Genomic DNA, 22,370 nt, shown 5'->3' on the forward strand with positions numbered 1-22,370 from the left:
ACTACATTCTATCAGCATTTCAGTTCAACTTCAGCATTGTCGCATTCACACGCAATTCCTTCAGTAATTGCCTCATCTAGTTATTATTATTATTAAACAGAGGGCTGCTGCAACAGTGATAGTACCATTTCATACTGTCTGTACTGCATACTGTAACACAACATGTCTCCTTATTGTTGTAAAGATGGAACACCTGTGAGTCAAAGTTTGAGTTCGGTTCATCTTGCAGAGATGAAGAGCTGATTGTCGACTTGGGAGGATGGATTTCAGTCAAAGCAGTGGTGCCTGTCAACACAGACGGTAAAATATGAGTCATGATTGATTGCATTTATGTGGCAAGTGTGCAGCCATTATTAATGTGCATGTGTAACCACAGCTGCCCTGTGTACTAACAACAACACACAAAATGCATGATCATGGAGATACCATTTTTTTTTTAGATGTGTATGTTTTTTAGAATTCATTTTTAACCATGTAAACCGAGAGGCAAGGCTACTTGCTGGCATAAACACTCTTGTTGTTTAGGGCCACAATCAATAGGGCAATAGGGGAGGCCATGTGATCTGATTACGTATAAGTCAGTTAAGATCAGGGGTGTTGAACTTGTTTTCCTCGAGGGCCACGTCGCAGTCATGGCTGCCCTCAGAGGGCCGCTTGTAACAGTGAAGGTAAGAATATAAAAGTATAATCGCCTCACTATATTATTGCCTATGCACCTGTTTATTTGATTTTTGTACGTACAAATTGATGGATAACTTGCTTTGAAAGTCAAGATGACAAGCAGATATTAAAGTATTTATTGTTATTTTTACAAACTATCATACGGTATATAATAATTAGGGGTGCTAAAAATGTTTATCACATTCGAATCCCGATTTTTTTTAGTAATTTTCAAAAATCTAATTTATTTTATTTTTTTATCGAATTAATTAAAAAAATAAAACATTTTCTAGGACATCTCTATGCTTAGTTGGTGCATGTTTGTGTCATACGTCAGCAACCAAAAGGAGGTTTTGTAAGCTATTTTGTTAAGGTGTTATTATTATACCAAATAATACATTGCAAAAATCAGTTTGATTCGGGAATCGTGTTGAATTGAGTATCGATTATGAATCAATCCCTCACCCCAAGAATCAGAATCGAATGGCGAGGTGCCCAAAGACTCAAACCAATAACAATTTAATATATCAACGTTTAAAATGTGAAATTTCATGTATTAAATAAAAAAAATTCTGTCAAAATGAAAACAATGACAACATTTAGTAAGAAAGCAGAAGCATCCACATTATTCCCAGGCTTCCGCGGGCCACATTAAATGACGTGTCGGGCCAGATCTGGCCCCTGGGCCTTGAGTTTGACACGTGTGGTTTAGATGCAAACTCTTTCTTTTTTCATTTATAGCCAGTTTCATATTCAACTGATAAAATCAAATGTGGGTAATTTTAGAAACTTAAATGGGGCCACAACAAAAAAAATTGTTTAGGTCCACTATGATGAGCCTACAGCATACTTGCCAACCTTGAGACCTCCGATTTCGGGAGGTGAGGGTGGGGGGTGGTTGGGGGCGTGGTTAAGATATATATATATATATATAAAAAATATTTGACTTTCAGTGAATTCTAGCTATATATATATATATATTTTATTAAATATATATATATATATATATATATATATATATATATATATATATATATATATATATATATATATATATATATATATTAAATTATTATTTATTTATATATATAAATAAATAAAAGAAATACTTGAATTTCAGTGTTCATTTATTTACACATAAACACACACATAACACTCATCTACTAATTGTTGAGTTAAGGGTTGAATTGTCCATCCTTGTTCTATTCTCTGTCACTATTTCAGAACACACACATTATACAAATATACATTATAAAATCAATAAGAAAACAGGAGCTCTAATTTGGGAGTCTGAATTAGGATCAGAAGTTCCTATATAAACATTGCGTACTCAAGTCGCCATTTTGTATTGATTACTGCAGCTGTGCACTGGATTCATTCACAAATACAAACTACAACTCACAAACACTTTAGAGTTAGGCTCCACCATCAGAATGTGTACTTAAACTTATAAAGATCACATGGATATTATTCAGTGAGTTGATTCACCAAAACTAACCTGTTATACAGGAGGAAAAAGCACACAGGACGTTTCAATTGTTCACAGACTGGTCGCGCTCATCAGAATGACAAGACACTTCCGGTCTGCAGGTGATAGCATTCAATTGGGAAGAAACGCCCTACTGCCCCCTACTGACCAATGTGAATACTGGTAAATGTGGAATAACAGCTCCAAAAACGAATTCAAACCACAAAATAAAATAAATAAATCAACACAAAAATGTGACACATTATGGGTGGGTCACATATGCATGTACAGTAGATGGCAGTAATGTCCTGTTTAAAAGTGTCACAGCATTGCTGTTTACGGCAGACGAACTGCTTTACGTAGACGAAATGCTGTTGTTGTGTGTTGTTACCGCGCTGGGAGGACGTTAATGAAACTGCCGTACAATAAACCCACATAAGAAACCAAGAACTCGCCCTCGATCATTAGCTGTTTAAATTGTGGGAAAGCGGACGTGTGAACAGGTTGTCAACACGTCACTCAGGTCCGCATGGAGCTGGAGGGGGCGTGGCCTCCAGCTCCGCCTGAATTTCGGGAGATTTTCGGGAGAAAATTTGTCCCGGGAGGTTTTCGGGAGAGGCGCTGAATTTCGGGAGTCTCCCGGAAAATCCGGGAGGGTTGGCAAGTATGGCCTACAGCCGCTGTTCGGGGGAAAATTTGCTACATTTAAAAAATGGGCTGCCCAACGCTACTGAGCATGCATCAACGCTAACGGTTTCCTCGAGCAAAAAATCATAGAAATTAAGGTGAAAACATATTGTGGTTATTTTTAGCATTTTTTACATAACAGGAAACGGTTTAAACCTATAATGCGATGCTAGTTGTTTGGTGACAGAATGAATGTCAACAATAAATATTTGGGCAAGTTTCAGGACCTGTTTCAGACATTTTATATATATATATATATATATATATATATATATATATATATATATATATATATATATATATATATATATATATATGCAGTGTTGGGACTAACGCGTTACTAAGTAACGCGTTACTGTAACGCCGTTAGTTTCGGCGGTAACTAGTAATCTAACGCGTTATTTTTTTATATCCAGTAACTCAGTTACCGTTACTACATGATGCGTTACTGCGTTATTTTACGTTATTTTTTAATGTAGTATCGGCTAGAAACAGAAGAAGTGTCGTCCTTTTGTCTCACAAGGAAAAGAAAAGGCGTGCTTTCCTCGACCGAGGAGCGGAGCGCAGGGGAGACGTTCCTCCAGGGCCTATGTACTTCGGGGCTAACACCCTTCACTTTACCCGGCAGTGGGTCTTTACAGCTCCGGACTCGAGGGTGAATGACGAGGCCGGCGGTTTGTTGCAATTTTGTGACTTTATTGGTGTCTTGCACGCAGCCATCCACCAAGCTAGAGCACCTGCACGCATCCACTGTTGCGCTACCTCGCCTCTCTCGCCCACTCACTCACTGACGTCACTCACCTCACATGCTGTCATATCTTAAAGGGCCACACACACACACACACACACACACACACACACGCTACTCTCATAACAACTAAAAAGACATCATGGCGAAGCCAGAAGTCGAGTTACATGGAGACATTGTCACTACTTTTCTTTTGTCGAGCACAAAGAAAATAACATTTTAGTTAAATGTAAGTTGTGTCTTGGATCAAAGATCCCATCTACTTAAAGTTAAAGTGACAATGATTGTCACACACACACTAGGTGTGGTGAAATTATTCTCTGCATTTGACCCATCACCCTTGATCACCCCCTGGGAGGTGAGGGGAGCAGTGAGTAGCAACAGTGACCGCACCCGGGAATACTGCCCAAAACAGCAATTCAAATCTGCTGAAACAGCTACATAAATGTAAATGGGTTATACTTGTATAGCTTTTCTACCTTTTTCAGGAACTCAAAGCGCTTTGACACTATTTCCACATTCACCCATTCACACACACATTCACATACTGATGGCGGGAGCTGCCATGCAAGGCACTAACCAGGACCCATCAGGAGCAAGGGTGAAGTGTCTTGCTCAAGGACACAACGGACGTGACTAGGATGGTAGAAGGTGGGGATTGAACCAGTAACCCTCAGATTGCTGGCACGGCCACTCTCCCAACTTCGCCACGCCACATAAGCAACATGCTTTGACGAAGCTAGTAAAGAGAGACACAGACTCCGATGCCACTTCACCTCCACCTAAGGATTTTAACGGAGGCAATGCTAGCCAGGACAACATTGATAGAGCCATTGCAGCGTATGTGCTAGAAGACATGCAGGCTATTTCTACAGTGGAGTCACCCGTTTTCTGGCAGCTAAATAGCATGATACCGGCATCAAACAACAAATGGCACAGAAAACATGTTCCAAGTACCTGGACAGTGAGTACATAAACATGGAAAGCGAGCTAAAGAAAACACTCCAAACTCTGCCTCTGCTCATCATTGAAGGTACACACTGTCAATTCTCTTATATACTATTTCATTCTAGACTTCTAGGGTGTTTGATTATCACATCACTCTAAATGTATAGACTATAAAGTTCACAAACATAAAGAGGGATGCTAGTGGGCCAGGCCAATCTTTCATTTTCTCTAAACTAAAACTGGGGAAATGTGTAGAGTCTTCTGGGCTTCACTACAGTGTTGATCTCCTGAATACATGATTTTATTTCACAATTCCTTGAGAGAAAAAAAATGCCTGATTAGGCTTTGTGTATGTCATGTGTGCCTTCCTTGGGTGAAGCCAGCTTTACAGCTATGTTGTTATTATGCGGTTTGTTACTTATGTATGTTATGTTGCAGCTATTTAAAATAGTTTTGTCAATTTGTTGTGGCCTGAAATAAATTGGCCCTTTGAAACATATCTTTGTCTTTGTGTGTTGTATGTAGAGCACATTGCTTAGCAGAGTTCAGTGATGCAAATGCATGTCAAGTTGATCAACACATTGTATTATTCTCCAGTGCAATAACAGTACTGAAACGAAGGCTAAAAGGACATTAATGGGAGCCTTAAAAAAAAGGAGAAAAAAATAAGTAACTAAATAGTTACTTTTCACAGTAACGCATTACTTTTTGGTGTAAGTAACTGAGTTAGTAACTGAGTTACTTTTGAAATAAAGTAACTAGTAACTGTAACTAGTTACTGGTTTTCAGTAACTAACCCAACACTGTATATATGTGTGTGTGTGTGTTATTTTGTTATTTCTGTTTTATTTGATTGTGTTTGCTTGTTTCATTCTGCCTTGATGCTGAATTACAAATGTCTGCACAACTATTGTACCTCCATTAAAGAAACCTTGAACTTTCTAAACATTTAATCCAAATCTGTCCTTTACTTATGTTGCAAACTAGTGGATTATGAAGCTTTTCAAAATGTTGGCACTGATTTGAACACAGGCGTGTCAAACTCGTTTTCATTGAGGGCCACATCGCAGTTATGTTTGCCCTCAGGGGGCCGCTTTTAACAATGAATAATATACAGTATGACTATAAATGTGTATGATTTTTTACGTACGCTGTACAAAACCAAATCTTTAGATTGTACTGATGGATGGATGTATAAAACTGGCAGCTCAGTCGCCACAATTTTACAGTTATATTTGCATTTTTTATTATAATTTTTTTTACAGCATATTAAATTTAAAAATACATGGAATTAAATATAATGGAATGGAAAATTGGTGCCACTGTTTTCTTAACGTAAACATTCAAGAAAGCTTTTTATACTATAAAATCTACAGTTGTTTTATAGTGTATTATTACTCTATAGTGAAAGTGGATTTTATTGTAAAAAAAAATGTTGCTGTAAATTTTTACATGAACAGTTTGTTGGATTACTTACTTTGAAATCATGAGTCAAGCAGATATTAAAGTATTTATCTTTATTTGAACAATAACATTGTTTTGAAATGTTTGATGATATAATATTTTGTTTTATTATTAGAGATGATTAAAGTGTAAATGTATGTAATTGTATATTTATTTTTGTAACACATTTATTAAGAAAAGATAAGGCACTTTATTTACACATATTATTTCCACGCTTTCGGGGGCCCCACAAATTGATGTGGCGGGCCAGGTCTGGCCCCTCGGGCCATGAGTTTGACACCTGTGGACTAGAAGGTCACTCAATACGGAGTGTAGAGCTCCACAAAAGGCCCTATTCGAAGGAAATTGAATTTGTAAAAATGTTTGTGTCATAACTGACTAAAAATAATGATTTTGTGAATACTGGAAATCATTCACACATGTAGTAATCTAGTTATTATACCGCCCTACGGTATTTTCCATCTGCCGTTCTCGAATCAAAACATTCCACTTTAAGAATGTTTGGCTCATTCATTACACGCATGCTACCATTTTGTCCACGTTTCCAGGAATTACTCATTTTTTGGAACATTTTTGACCATTTGAAGAAATGTTAAAACTTCCCATATTTCTCAACCGATTCAAAATATTCCAAAGTCAAAATGTTAATGCTAATGTTAGCATGCTACTTATATTTTTGAGATAATTTCTTTTGCTACTCGACGCATGCTTACTGTTAGCATTCTAACGTTGGTTAGTGTAGTAACCTACGAAGTATGATTTCACATTTAAGGAGTTTCATGTACCCCGCCTTCCGCCCGATTATAGCTGAGATAGGCTCCAGCGCCCCCCGCCACCCCGAAGGGAATAAGTGGTAGAAAATGGATGGATGGATGGATTTTGATCTGTCAATACTTTTTCTGGGTTGCCTATATGTTGCTCAACCCTAACAACAGAACATTGTTGCCACCTAGTGGACCAACAGATGGACTTCTTTAAACTACCATTTGCCCAGTTATTACAGTTAAGTATTTTAGCATTTTTTAAAGCTATTTTTGCAGTTATAAACCTCAGAGTTGTATATTTTGGTACTTGAAACATGCCAACTGTTGACACGCTAACATTACCATGTTCAATGTTCCCTCTAATTGTTCATGTGTGTGAGCAAACACAAAAACTCCCTGAGCATTCAGTGGAGCACATGTGAGCAACATCACACGTGGCAATACCAGTAGCACACCTGTCTCAAACCAATCTTTTATAATAACACTCAAATGAGAGGAGTCATTTTCATGAGATTATTTTGTAATATTAGTGATTTGGCCCACTTGTAATGAAAATAAAAGAAATCCTTTTTTTTTCATAAGCTATGGATTAGTATTGTACAATATGTCTGGGTGGGGTCCTGCTTTGGAAATCATTTGTACCCCTTTCAGAGATCACATTTAGTTCCCCTTAAACATCCTCATGTTGCACAATGAAATGTAAGCATAGGATGAAGTGTGCATTCCTGTAACTTTCTCTAGTATCAGCATTCCATGATTAATATCAATAAATTAACATGAATAATAAATGACAGTAGAATAAGCACACGTATGACTGAGGAGTCATAGTGTAACTTTGTGTGGTGTTTGAGTTGTCCGACTTTTTGTGTGGCCATAAACGCACCAGTGGCTTAGTGGTATGCGTGTTGGTGACAGATGACAAGTTGGTTTTGGCTTGCTTTGTACGGCAGAAAATGACTAGTTTTTCGAGATAGAAGTTTTTTACTCATGTTTTTGGTGTGGTTATGGCTGAATATAAACAGGTTTGCTCAATAAAGTGATCGATATAATTCCTGTCCTCGAAGCATCTCGATAGACGTTACAATAATTGAATGGTGTACAATTGAACGGTGTTGACGAACACCGTTAGAGCCGCTTGTTGTCACTGTCACTCAGAGTTGCATTGCAAAATTACACAGAATTAATGTGTTTAATTTGTGTAGAATTTAGATGGGATTTGATTTGGTGCATTTCCCTCGCCCGGACGCGAGTCACCGGGCGATGGCGATGGCGAGCGCCTGGTGGCCGGGCCTGCCCCCATGGGGCCCGGCCGGGCACAGCCCGAAGAGGCGACGTGGGTCCCCCCTCCAATGGGCTCACCACCCATAGCAGGGGTCATAGAGGTCGGGTGCGATGTGAGCTGGGCGGCAGCCGAAGGCAGGGCACTTGGCGGTCCGATCCTCGGCTACGGAAGCTAGCTCTTGGGACGTGGAACGTCACGTCGCTGGGGAGGAAGGAGCCTGAGCTAGTGCGCGAGGTGGAGAAGTTCCGGCTAGATATAGTCGGACTCACTTCGACGCACAGCAAGGGCTCTGGAACCAGTTCTCTCGAGAGGGGCTGGACTCTCTTCCACTCTGGCGTTGCCGGCAGTGAGAGGCGACGGGTTGGGGTGGCAATTCTTGTTTTCCCCACGGCTCAGAGCCTGCACATTGGAGTTCAACCCGGTGGACGAGAGGGTAGCTTCCCTCCGCCTTCGGGTGGGGGAACGGGTCCTGACTGTGGTGTGCGCTTATGCTCCAAACCGCAGCTCAGAGTACCCACCCTTTTTGGATTCACTCAAGGGAGTACTTGAGAGTGCTCCCCCGGGTGATTCCCTCGTTCTACTGGGGGACTTCAATGCTCATGTTGGCAGCGACAGTGAAACCTGGAGAGGCGTGATTGGGAAGAATGGCTGCCCGGATCTGAACCCGAGCGGTGTATTGTTATTGGACTTTTGTGCCCGTCACAGATTGTCCATAACGAACACCATGTTCAAGCATAAGGGTGTCCATATGTGCACTTGGCACCAGGACACCCTAGGCCGCAGTTCCATGATCGACTTTGTAGTTGTGTCATCGGATTTGCGGCCTCATGTTTTGGACACTCGGATGAAGAGAGGGGCGGAGCTTTCTACCGATCACCACCTGGTGGTGAGTTGGCTGCGATGGTGGGGGAGGATGCCGGACAGACCTGGCAGGCCCAAACGCATTGTGAGGGTTTGCTGGGAACGTCTGGCAGAGTCTCCTGTCAGAGAGAGTTTCAATTCCCACCTCCGGAAGAACTTTGAACATGTCACGAGGGAGGTACTGGACATTGAGTCCGAATGGACCATGTTCCGTGCCTCTATTGTCGAGGCGGCTGATTGGAGCTGTGGCCGCAAGGTAGTTGGTGCCTGTCGTGGCGGTAATCCTAGAACGCGTTGGTGGATACCGGCGGTGAGGGATGCCGTCAAGCTGAAGGAGTCCTATCGGGTTCTTTTGGCTCATAGGACTCCTGAGGCAGCGGAAAGGTACCGACAGGCCAAGCGGTGTGCGGCTTCAGCGGTCGCAGAGGCAAAAACTCGGACATGGGAGGAGTTCGGGGAAGCCATGGAAAGCGACTTCCGGACGGCTTCGAAGCAATTCTGGACCACCATCCGCCGCCTCAGGAAGGGGAAGCAGTGCACTATCAACACCGTGTATGGCGAGGATGGTGTTCTGCTGACCTCGACTGCGGATGTTGTGGATCGGTGGAGGGAATACTTCGAAGACCTCCTCAATCCCACCAACACGTCTTCCTATGAGGAAGCAGTGCCTGGGGAGTCTGTGGTGGGCTCTCCTATTTCTGGGGCTGAGGTTGCTGAGGTAGTTAAAAAGCTCCTCGGTGGCAAGGCCCCAGGGGTAGATGAGATCCGCCCGGAGTTCCTTAAGGCTCTGGATACTGTGGGGCTGTCTTGGTTGACAAGACTCTGCAGCATCGCGTGGACATCGGGGGCAGTACCTCTGGATTGGCAGACCGGGGTGGTGGTTCCTCTCTTTAAGAAGGGGAACCGGAGGGTGTGTTCTAACTATCGTGGGATCACACTCCTCAGCCTTCCCGGTAAGGTCTATTCGGGTGTACTGGAGAGGAGGCTACGCCGGATAGTCGAACCTCGGATTCAGGAGGAACAGTGTGGTTTTCGTCCTGGTCGTGGAACTGTGGACCAGCTCTATACTCTCGGCAGGGTCCTTGAGGGTGCATGGGAGTTTGCCCAACCAGTCTACATGTGTTTTGTGGACTTGGAGAAGGCATTCGACCGTGTCCCTCGGGAAGTCCTGTGGGGCGTGCTCAGGGAGTATGGGGCATCGGACTGTCTGATTGTGGCAGTCCGCTCCCTGTATGCTCAGTGCCAGAGCTTGGTCCGCATTGCCGGCAGTAAGTCGGACACGTTTCCAGTGAGGGTTGGACTCCGCCAAGGCTGCCCTTTGTCACCGATTCTGTTCATAACTTTTATGGACAGAATTTCTAGGCGCAGTCAAGGCGTTGAGGGGATCTGGTTTGGTGGCTGCAGGATTAGGTCTCTGCTTTTTGCAGATGATGTGGTCTTGATGGCTTCATCTGGCCAGGATCTTCAGCTCTCGCTGGATCGGTTCGCAGCCGAGTGTGAAGCGACTGGGATGAGAATCAGCACCTCCAAGTCCGAGTCCATGGTTCTCGCCCGGAAACGGATGGAGTGCCATCTCCGGGTTGGGGAGGAGATCTTGCCCCAAGTGGAGGAGTTCAAGTACCTCGGAGTCTTGTTCACGAGTGAGGGAAGAGTGGATCGTGAGATTGACAGGCGGATCGGTGCGGCGTCTTCAGTAATGCGGACGCTGTATCGATCCGTTGTGGTGAAGAAGGAGCTGAGCCGGAAGGCAAAGCTCTCAATTTACCGGTCGATCTACGTTCCCATCCTCACCTATGGTCATGAGCTTTGGGTTATGACCGAAAGGACAAGATCACGGGTACAAGCGGCCGAAATGAGTTTCCTCCGCCGGGTGGCGGGGCTCTCCCTTAGAGATAGGGTGAGAAGCTCTGCCATCCGGGGGGAGCTCAAAGTAAAGCCGCTGCTCCTCCACATCGAGAGGAGCCAGATGAGGTGGTTCGGGCATCTGGTCAGGATGCCACCCGAGCGCCTCCCTAGGGAGGTGTTTAGGGCACGTCCGACCGGTAGGAGGCCGCGGGGAAGACCCAGGACACGTTGGGAAGACTATGTCTCTCGGCTGGCCTGGGAACGCCTCGGGGTCCCAAAGGAAGAGCTGGACGAAGTGGCTGGGGAGAGGGAAGTCTGGGCTTCCCTGCTTAGGCTGCTGCCCCCGCGACCTGACCTCGGATAAGCGGAAGAAGATGGATGGATGGATGGATGGATTGATTTTGGTGCGCGGCATATATTTGCTGTGCACAGAGGACGCTTGAGCATTGCGCAGGCGCGCACTTTAGAGGGAACGTTGACCATGTTAGCTTTGTTTAGCTATTTTTTACAGGTATACACCTCAGTCATACATTTTGGTTTTTGATGCATGCAATCATTTCATAGTAGCTTTTATAGCTCATTTTGTGGTTATACACCTCAGAGTCATAGATAAATGATAAATGATAAATGGGTTATACTTGTATAGCGCTTTTCTACCTTCAAGGTACTCAAAGCGCTTTGACAGTATTACCACATTCACCCATTCACACACACATTCACACACTGATGGCGGGAGCTGCCATGCAAGGCGCTAACCAGTAGCCATCAGGAGCAAGGGGTGAAGTGTCTTGCCCAAGGACACAATGGACGTGACTAGGATGGTAGAAGGTGGGGATTGAACCCCAGTAACCAGCAACCCTCCGATTGCTGGCACGGCCACTCTACCAACTTCGAGTTGTAGTTTTCAAGTACCAATATATTGGTACTTGAAACATGCCAACTGTTAACATGCTAACATTAGCATATTATCTATGTTTAGCTATTTTTTTGTACAGGTACACACCTCAGAGTCATACATTTTGGTTGTGGATGCATGCTAACTGTTGACACACTAACATTAGCATGCTAGCTTTGATTAGCTATTTTTTTTTACAGGTATACACCTCAGAGTCATACATTTTGGGTTTGATGTTAGCTTTGTTTAGCTATTTTTTACAGCTATACACCTCAGAGTCATACATTTTGGTTTGTGATGCATGCAAACTGTTGGCATGCCAATCAACGTTCCCTCTAAGGTGCACGCCTGCGCAATTGCGCACGTCCTCTGCGCACAGCAAATATATGCCGCGCACCAAATCAAATCCCATCTGAATTCTAAACAAAATAAACACATTTATTCTGTGTAATTTTGTAATGCAACTCTGAGTGACAGTGACAACAAGCGGCCCTAACGGTGTTCGTCAACACCGTTCAATTATTGTAACGTCTATCGAGATGCTTCGAGGACAGGAATTATATCGATCACTTTATTGAGCAAAACTGTTTATATTCGGCCATAACCACACCAAAAACATGAGTAGAAAACTTCTATCTCGGGAAAAACTAGTCATTTTCTGCCGTACAAACCAGGCCAAAAGCAACTTGTCATCTGTCACCAACACTCATACCACTAAGCCACTGGTGCGTTTATGGCCACACAAAAAGTCGGACAACTCAAACACCACACAAAGTTACACTATGACTCCTCAGTCATACGTGTGCTTATTCTACTGTCATTTATTATTAATGTTGATTTATTGATATTAATCATGGAATGCTGTTACTAGAGAAAGTTACAGGAATGCACACTTCATCCTATGCTTACTTTTCATTGTGCAACATGAGGATGTTTAAGGGCAACTAAATGTGATCTCTGAAAGGGGTACACATGATTTCCAAAGCAGGACCCCCACCCAGACATATTGTACAATACTAATCCATAGCTTATGAAAAACAAGATTTCTTTTATTTTCATTACAAGTGGGCCAAATCACTAATATTACAAAATAATCTCATGAAAATGACTCCTCTCATTTGAGTGTTATTATAAAAGATTAGTTTGAGACAGGTGTGCTGCTGGTATTGCCATGTGTGATGTTGCTCACATGTGCTCCACTGAATGCTCAGGGAGTTTTTGTGTTTGCTCACACACATGAACAATTAGAGGGAACATTGATGCCAATGTTAGCATGATCGCATGCTAACATATCATGCTATCTTTTATAGCTTATTTTGCAGGTTCCCCCCTTAGAGTCGTATATTTTGGTACTTGAAACATAACTGTTGACATCAAATCAAATCAAATCAACTTTATTTATAAAGCACATTTAAAATTGACCACAGGGGTAGCCAAAGTGCTGACATGCTAACATTAGCACGTTAGCTTTGCTAAGCTATTTTTTTTACAAGTGTACTACTCAAGAGTCATACATTTTGGTTTTTGATGCATGCTGGCTGTTGGCACGCTAACATTAGCATGTTCATATGCTCACATTTCATGGTAGCTTTTATAGCTCATTTTGGGGGTATACACTTATTTTGGTACTTGACACATGCCAACTGTTGGTACTCCAACATTAGAATGTTAGCATTCCAACGTTTCATGCTATCTTTTCGAGCTCATTTTGCAGGTATAACTGTTACCTATCTGGCTGGCGTGCTACCTGTTAGCATTTTCGTTCGGCTTTGCATTTTCAGCATTCACACGCAATTTGTACTGAAATTAATTTTTCTAGTATTTATTTTTCTAGTAGGTATTAGCATTCAATATTTCAGGTTCTTCTAACAATACAACTTTTTTCTTTAACTCTTTTAATTTTTCTTGACAGTGTGACCCTAACCCTGCTTCATGATGTTTTACGTGGCCTTGTTTACTTTGATGTTTCGCATATGCCAGAAAAACTGAGATGGGGGGCCTCAAATGACCTCACGCAGGGCTAGACTTTGGACACCCGTGGTCTTTAGGTCAGTCTTGCTTTGTATGGTGGTTCCTTGTTTTGGTTTTTGCGTTGTTCTGAAAGTGATCAACCACCTAAGTTGTCCGACACGTCCTTTCACAGTTTTCTGCGATTGAGTCTACTTGTCTATACCAACACTTAGATGTAACAGACTGCTCTTAAGTCACCTACTCATTTGCACGAAGCTCAAGTTTCCATAGATAGGATTATCTTGCATCTGTTGTGAACTCCGGCTGGAAAACAGATCATAACATGGTTTAATACTTAAAAACAGATCATAACAAGGTTTAATACTTAAAAATAGATCATAATGAGGTTTAATACTTACAAATAAATCATAACGAGGTGTAATACTTAAAAATAGATCATAACGAGGTTTAATACTTAAAAATAGAACATAACAATGTTAAATACTTAAACAGAACATAAAGAGGTTTAATACTTAAAGATAGAACGTAACGAGGTTTAATACTTAAAAATAGATAATAACGAGGGACAATACTTAAAAATAGACCATAACGAGGTTTAATACTTAACAACAGAACATAATAAGGTTTAATACTTAAAAACAGAACATAAAAAGGTTTAATACTTAAAAATAGAACATAATGAGGTTTAATACTTAAAAATAAAACGTAAAGTTTAATACTGAAAAATAGATCATAACGAGGTTTAATACTTTAAAACAGAACAACACGAGGTTTAATACTTAAAAATAGAACATAACAAGGTTTAATACTTAAAAATAGAACATAACGAGGTTTAATACTTAAAATAGAACATATTGAGATTTAATACTTAATAACAGAACATAACAAGGTTTGATACTTAAAAATAAAACATACAGAGGTTTAATACTTAAAAAAGGAACTAAATGAGATTGAATACTTAAAAACAGAACAAGGTTTAATACTTAAAAACAGATCATAACTATGTTTAATACTTAAAAATAGAACTTAACGATGTTTAATACTTAAACATAGAACATAACAAGGTTTAATACTTAAAATAGAACATAACGAGGTTTGATACTTAAAAACAACATAACATTGTTTAATACTTAAAGATAAAACATAACAAGGTTTAATACTGAAAAATAGATCATAACGAGGTTTAATACTTAAAAACAGAACATGATGAGGTTTAATACTTAAAATACAACATAACAAGGTTTAATACTTAAAAATAGAACATAACAAGGTTTAATACTTAAAATAGAACATAACGAGATTTAATACTTAATAACAGAACATAACAAGGTTTGATACTTAAAAACAGATCAAAACTATGTTTAATACTTAAAAATATAACTTAACGATGTTTAATACTTAAAAATAGAACATAACGAGGTCGGATACTTAAAAACAACATAACGTGGTTTAATACTTAAAAATAGAACATAGCGAGGTTTAATACTTAAAAATAGAACATAACGAGGTTTAATACTTAAAAATAGAATATAACGAGGTTTAATACTTAAAAATAGAGCATAACGAGGTTTAATACTTAAAAATAAAACATACAGAGGTTTAATACTTAAAAATAGAACTTAACGAGATTTAATACTTAAAAACAGATCATAACTATGTTTAATACTTAAAAATAGAACTTAACGATGTTTAATACTTAAAAATAGAACTTAACGATGTTTAATACTTAAAAATAGAACATAAGTTTAATACTTAAAAATAGAACATAACGAGGTTTGATACTTAAAAACAACATAACATGGTTTAATACTTAAAAATAGAACATAAAAAGGTTTAATACTTAATGAGTTTGGTATGAGGTAGTAGAATCAAATACCTTTGTCTTATCTTGGAGCCACATGTTCTATTTCCTAAAGAAACAAAAAGCCTGTGTAAGATAGAGACAACTCATTGTCTTCACATGATTTAAAGAGAAATAAATTGATTACCTAAACATTTACAAACACAACATATAAGATTGAGGGTCAATGAGAGGACCAGTACTGCACCCATCACCCATAAATATGTTTCACGCAGACATGCCCAAATATCTGAAGAAAGAGAGGAAAATTAAACATTTCTGTCGTTAAATAATGACAAGAAAATAAATCACAGTTTTAATATTGGAAGTGTAGTATATATAGTATACAGAGTTTTATTTCAAGACTCACCAGCTGGTCTTTCTGTTTGTGACTCAGGGGTCATTTTGGTAAAGCCGTGGCCCCAAACACAATAATCTTCTCTTACTGAGACTAACGAGCATCTGAAATAGCATCAGGTCTGAAAAAAGACTGTTACAGGATGTGTGCTTTTTTTGCACCAAACCACAAGACGAGAACAACATCATGTCAGTATAACGAGTGCATGTAAAAGATTTACAGAGTTCCGGTATGAAGGAACATGAAAAGTCTAAAGATAGTACATTTTACAATCAGAATCTCGAAATATGGCTGTTTTAAGAGATGGTCCAGATACATTTCCAAAAGCGGATTTCGCCACTGTTAAACCTTTATACAAATACATTTTGTTTTTCAAAGAGATACGCCGGCACCCCAACAGTACTAGCAACTTTGAAAAAAAAAAAAACATCAGTACAAGAAGAACATGCATGCAAAGACTTGAACCCAGAACCTGAGATTGCATCAGAGTTGAGGGTTATATGAGGCAGACAAAACATAATGGCACTGGTGATCGTGTTTATTTGACAGCCTGGTGAGGGGTAGTGTAATTGTTCACGTAGCTGGAGTCTGTGTGGGAACAGATCAGTATCAGAATCAGAATCAGAAATACTTTAATAATCCCCGAGGGGAAATTAAGATTTTCAGCACAGTCCCATTCAGGTTCAGACAAACATTACAGGGAGACAGAACAGGATCACTGACGGGTCTACCAACTTCTGGTGCCCCTTCCAAAAAAGGTGAGAAACAGGTAAACGCTGGGGAGTGGTGGTGGTGGGGGGGTAAAAAAAAAAAAATCAGTCTAAGCATGGGCCCAGACTGAGGCCAAGGAAGAAAAAAACCTCATAGCCATAGCACACATAAACTTGTGTGAGAGGGAAACATCAAAGGACATTAAAGACATTAAAAGAGCAGAGCTGATGCAACCAGCCACTTCTACACACAGCCACAAAAGTAAAACAACGGGGGGAAAAATAGACTGGTGGCTTCTGCGGTGTTCAACGCCATCGTCTGCTGGGGTGGGGTGAGCATGGCCAGAGACAGGAGCAGACCCAACAAAGCAACGAAGAGAGTCGACTCCTCCCTCGGCCGCCCACCAACTCTCGGACAGTGTCCAGTCCACATGGATGAGTGAGGATACGTCCAAGGAGACCGAGGTGTCCGATACCTGCTCATTCAGACAAGACACTGTGAAGCTTGTCCGTCCCGGCGCTAAGCACCAGCTCCGCAGCCCTGTCTCTACATCCGCATCTTCTCCAGTCTCTCCAAACGGAGTCTGGTGTGGCAGAGACCCAGCAGCTGGTCTCTATGGCCAAAAGGCTCCCGGGAGGCAGATCCTGAAGTTCACAAAAAAGCACCGCAGTAGTCACGAAAAGGCCACCCCTTGTCCCACAGTCCCAAAGGGTCCCAAACCAAATGGCAAAAAACCCCACATGAAGACAAGAGGGAAACATCAGGAACACAAAAGGATGACACAAGAGCAAAGAGCTCCTGCCACCAGCAGCCACTAAAGCGGCGCCATCTTGGAAAAAATCATACACACCAACAATGTTCCCTCTAATTTTTCATGTGTGTGAGCAAACGCACAAACTCCCTGAGCATTCAGTGGAGCACATGTGAGCAACATCAGACGTGCACACTGTGGCCACACCAGCGTCACACCTGTCCCAAACCTGACATCATAACAATTTAAATGTTTTATTAAAAATAATTTTCTGATATAAGTGATTTTACCCTCTTACAATGACAATAACAAAAAAACATGTTTTTCATGACCTATGTGCTAGTATTGTATGTCTGGCTGCGGGTCCTGCCTTTAAAAGAATGTTACCCCTTTCAGTGATTACATTTAGTTCCTGTAACTGTCTGTCTGTAAAATACATCTTTTTATTAGCATTTATGAAATCTAGTGACAATATTTCATGAATAATATCCTTAGATTAACATTCTTAATAAATGGCAGTAAAATAAGCACACATCTGATTGTGGAGTCAGAGTGTTACAACCTGGCATTTACACATTGTGTGGCGTTGGGGTTGTCCGACTTTTTGTGTGGCTATAAACGCAGCACTGGCTAAGTGCCATGAGTGCGTGTGTTAGTGCAGGTGAGGCAGAGCGAGCGGCTTCTGTTCAAACGACGGATGATAACGTTGGTTACGCCTGGTTTGTATGGCAGAAAATGACCAGTTTTTATAGATAAAAGTTTTTTTTACTCATGTTTTTGGTGTGGTTACAAACAGTTTAGCTCAATAAAGTGATTGATGGAATTCCTGTCCGTAAAGTGTCTCGACAGACGATAATTGAACTGTGTTGACAAAGATTGTTTTATTCATTGGGGCCACTCTTGTTGTCACCTGTCACTCACAGAGTTGCATTTCAAAATCATACAGAATAAATTGTAATGTGTTTATTTTGTTTAAAGTTCAGATGGGATTTTATAAATAAAGTTGATTTGATTTGATTTGATTTTGATTTTCTGCGCGGCATTAATTTGCTGTGCGCAGAGGACGCGTGAGCGGTGCGCAATTGCGCAGGCGCGCACCTTAGAGGGAACGTTGCACACCAACATGTCCTGAAAAGGAATAATGCGACTACAAGCATAGCAGTGCAGTTAATGTGTTTTCTCTGCTTGAAGTTGTGAAGGCAGAATGGTCACTTGAACAGAAAGTGGTTTGATGGCGCTCTCTGCTGGGGAGAAAGAGTACTGCAGCTGTGAATCCAGCAGAGGGCACTGTCTCACGCGTCAATTCACTCAACTTTTTCTAGCTGGAAAATACTTCGACAAGATGGGATGTTGTCTAACATGCAGGGTCACATGGGACAACATTAAGTAAATAAATACAGTACAGGCTAAAAGTTTGGACACACCTTTTCATTCAATGTGTTTTCTTTATTTTCATGACTATTGTAGATTTACACACTCTTGACATTCTCTCGATGAGCTTCAAGCACACCTGTGAAGTGAAAACCATTTCAGGTGACTACCTCTTGAAGCTCATGGAGAGAATGCCAAGAGTGTGCAAAGCACTAATCAGAGCAAAGGGTGGCTTTTTTTTTTGAAGAAACCAGAATATAAAACATGTTTTCAGTTATTTCACCTTTTTTGTTAAGTACATAACTCCACATGTGTTCATTCATAGTTTTGATGCCTTCAGTGACAATCTACAATAGTCATGAAAATAAAGAAAACACATTGAATGAGAAAGTGTGTCCAAACTGTACATTTTAAATCATTATGTACATGTGTCATTAATGTATTTAATGTACATTTAATAATTTCATTTAGTATCAATTTCATGATTTATTTCACGATCCAATGACTTATTTCATGATCTATTTAATTTGGCTGTGGCCTGCTGGGGCAGCGGACTGAGAGCGGGGGGACACAAACAGGCTGGTGGTGTCAGAGAGAAGAAGTCTAGCAAAGCTCCTAGCCATTATGGACATCACCTCCCACCCACTACACTCGGACCTGGCGGAGAGAATGAGCACGTTCAGTGGAAGGCTCAGACTCCCAAAATGCAACACGGAACGACACAGGAAATCCTTCATGCCGACAGCCATCAGACTGTATAATGCATATGTTCCTTTTTGACTGTACTTAAATGTATAATAGACTGTATTTATATTATTCACATGTGAATATTGCTGTATAATAGACTGTATTTATATTATTCACATGTGAATAATGCTGTATAATAGACTGTAGTTATATTATTCACATGTGAATAATGCTGTATAATAGACTGTATTTTTATGTTATTCACATGTGAATAATGCTGTATAATAGACTGTAGGTATATTATTCACATGTGAATAATGCTGTATAATAGACAGTATTTATATTATTTACATGTAAAAAAAATACCTAAGTGTTTATTGTTTATTGTGAGCGAACTGTGGTGCTGAATTTCCCCCAGGGATCAATAAAGTACTTTCTATTCTATTCTATTATTTCATGAACCTGTGTGTCTGCACTTCATGATCTGTCAAACTCTGCCATCATGTCAGTGGGCGGATCGTATTCATAATTTGCTAACATTATGTAATAATACAAATTGTAACGTTTACAAATATACCACTTTGCCCAAATATATTTGAGCCCCCATGACACTGTGCAGCATTGGATTTTTCCGTCTACAGTCAAAAATCCATCTTTTATTATCTCTGTAAAAATATGAAAAAATATTTTCAGTTTGTCTTCGTTTTTTCCGACTACAATGTGTGGTAAAATCTTGATCCGTCTCTTTGCCATACCTGCCAACGACTACGGTTTTCCCGTAATGAGTACGGTTTTTGATCATCCATTCCGGTTTACGGCTGCAGTGGTAAAAACTACGGGTTTCCATTCAAAATTACCAACTTAAAAATCAAAGCTATGTAGCTTGACTACATTTCTTAGTAGCTTGGCAGTAGCTTCGCTACGTTTTAAACAAGTAGAGATTTCCGTAGCGTAGCTATTTTTAGTCCCATGAAGCGGCTAGCTTCTTTAATTTTCTTGAGGGAACTCTCCTGAAGGACTCAATAAAGTAATATCTATCTAGCTGAGCTACATGCTACAAAAGAAGAGAAAGAGAAATGGACTAGTGCAACTCCACGGGCAGGACAAAATACATGGGAAACATCAATGATGATTGGTTGGTTTACATATAAGAACATCCATGTTTGGTTGGTTGGTTTACTATGATGAGTTACGATTGGTTAAGATTAGGGCAAAACCTTAGGGACAGGCCAATCAGAGGCAAGATAGGGCGGGTCATGGAACCTGGAAGGGAAGTCACAATTTTGACAAATGTATGCGTCTGGATAAAACAACACATTCATGTGAGTTGTTTACCATGTAAGTCCAAATCCAAACTGCTCTCCACATGGAAGAGGTGGAATACACATTTAAGAACACACATGATTGTGGCAGACATGTGATGACTTTTGCTACATTATAGCCTGTCTAAATCAATCAATCAATCAATCAATCAATGTTTACTTATATAGCCCGAAATCACGAGTGTCTCAAAGGGCTGCACAAGCCACAACGACATCCTCGGCTCCGATCCCACATCAGGGTAAGAAAAAACTCAACCCAATGGGATGACAATGAGAAACCTTGGAGGGGACCGCAGATGTCTACTATACAGTACAGTACTTGTAAATGAGACACACAATATAACAACTCGACATCACAGCTCAATGTTAAATGTTGAATATTTTTTGGTTTGTTTGTTTTTTAAACAGTTAACATTATTTTTGAACACACCAACAATTGATTGCCAGGTATTGGGATTGGTACCACACCGCACCAATTACTACCAATTAGAATTTGGAGATTTCCCTTCAGTAAGGGATTTTCAAACCTGCATGACGTTGGTCCCTAAAACTTGTCCCAATACTAGTTAGGTCAAAATATTTTAGTTTTTAAGTCATTGCTGTTTTTTGGAACTGGTTGTGAATCATACAACGTAATAACTTAAAAACTGTTATATTTAGAATATGAAAAGTTTGCAGCACAAACGATTGGAACAAGTTTGGGGAGATTTTGACATGGTTGGAGGGCTGGTTATGAATAATAACACGTTAATTACCCTTTAATAACATACAAACCTTAATATATTAACGTTAAATAAAAAGACAAACTTGCATCACAAACTGAATTGTTTGCAGCACAAAAGATTGGGACTAGTTTGGGGTGATTTGGATTAACAACATGTTAATTACACATTAATAACATAACACAATAAAACATTAATAACTTAAAATCAGTTTGACCAAAATAGTTTGCAGCACAAACGAGTGGGAATAGTTTGGGGTGATTTGGACATGGTGGGGTGGGGGGCGGGGGGCGTGGGGGGCGTCTAGTTATGATTAATAACACGTTAATTACCCTTTAGTAACATAGAAACCTTAAAATGTTAACGTTAAAAAAAAAAATTGTTGCATTACAAACTAAAGTTTTTGCATTACAAACGATTGGGACTAGTTGGGGGGTGATTTGGACATAGTTACGGGCGGGGGGGGGGGGGGGTCTAGTTATGATTAGTAACATGTTAATTACACATTAATAACATAACACCATAAAACGTTAATAACTTAAAAACTGTTATCTTTAAAATATGAAAAGTTCATAGCACAAACGGTTAGGACTAGTTTGGGGAGATTGTGACATGGTTGGAGGGCTGGTTATGAATAATAACACGTTAATTAAACTTTAATAACAAAGAAACCTTAAAATGTTAACATAAAAAAAAAGTTTTGCAGCACAAACGATTGGGATTAGTTTGGGGGGGGATATCGTTATGATAAATAACATGTTAATTACACATTAATAACATAACACCATCATGAAACATTAATAACTTAAAATCAGTTTGACCAAAATAGTTTGCAGCACAAACGATTGGGACTAGTTTGCCGTGATGTGGACATAGTTGGGGAGGGTGTTCGAGTAATGATTAATAACACGTTAATGACACGTTAATAACGTAAATCGTTAATAACTTAAAATCAATTAGACCAAAATAGTTTGCAGCACAAACGAGTGGGACTAGTGTGGGGTAATTTGGACAT

Source organism: Nerophis lumbriciformis, linkage group LG23 (genome assembly GCF_033978685.3).
Source record: "Nerophis lumbriciformis linkage group LG23, RoL_Nlum_v2.1, whole genome shotgun sequence".
NCBI lineage: Eukaryota > Metazoa > Chordata > Actinopteri > Syngnathiformes > Syngnathidae > Nerophis > Nerophis lumbriciformis.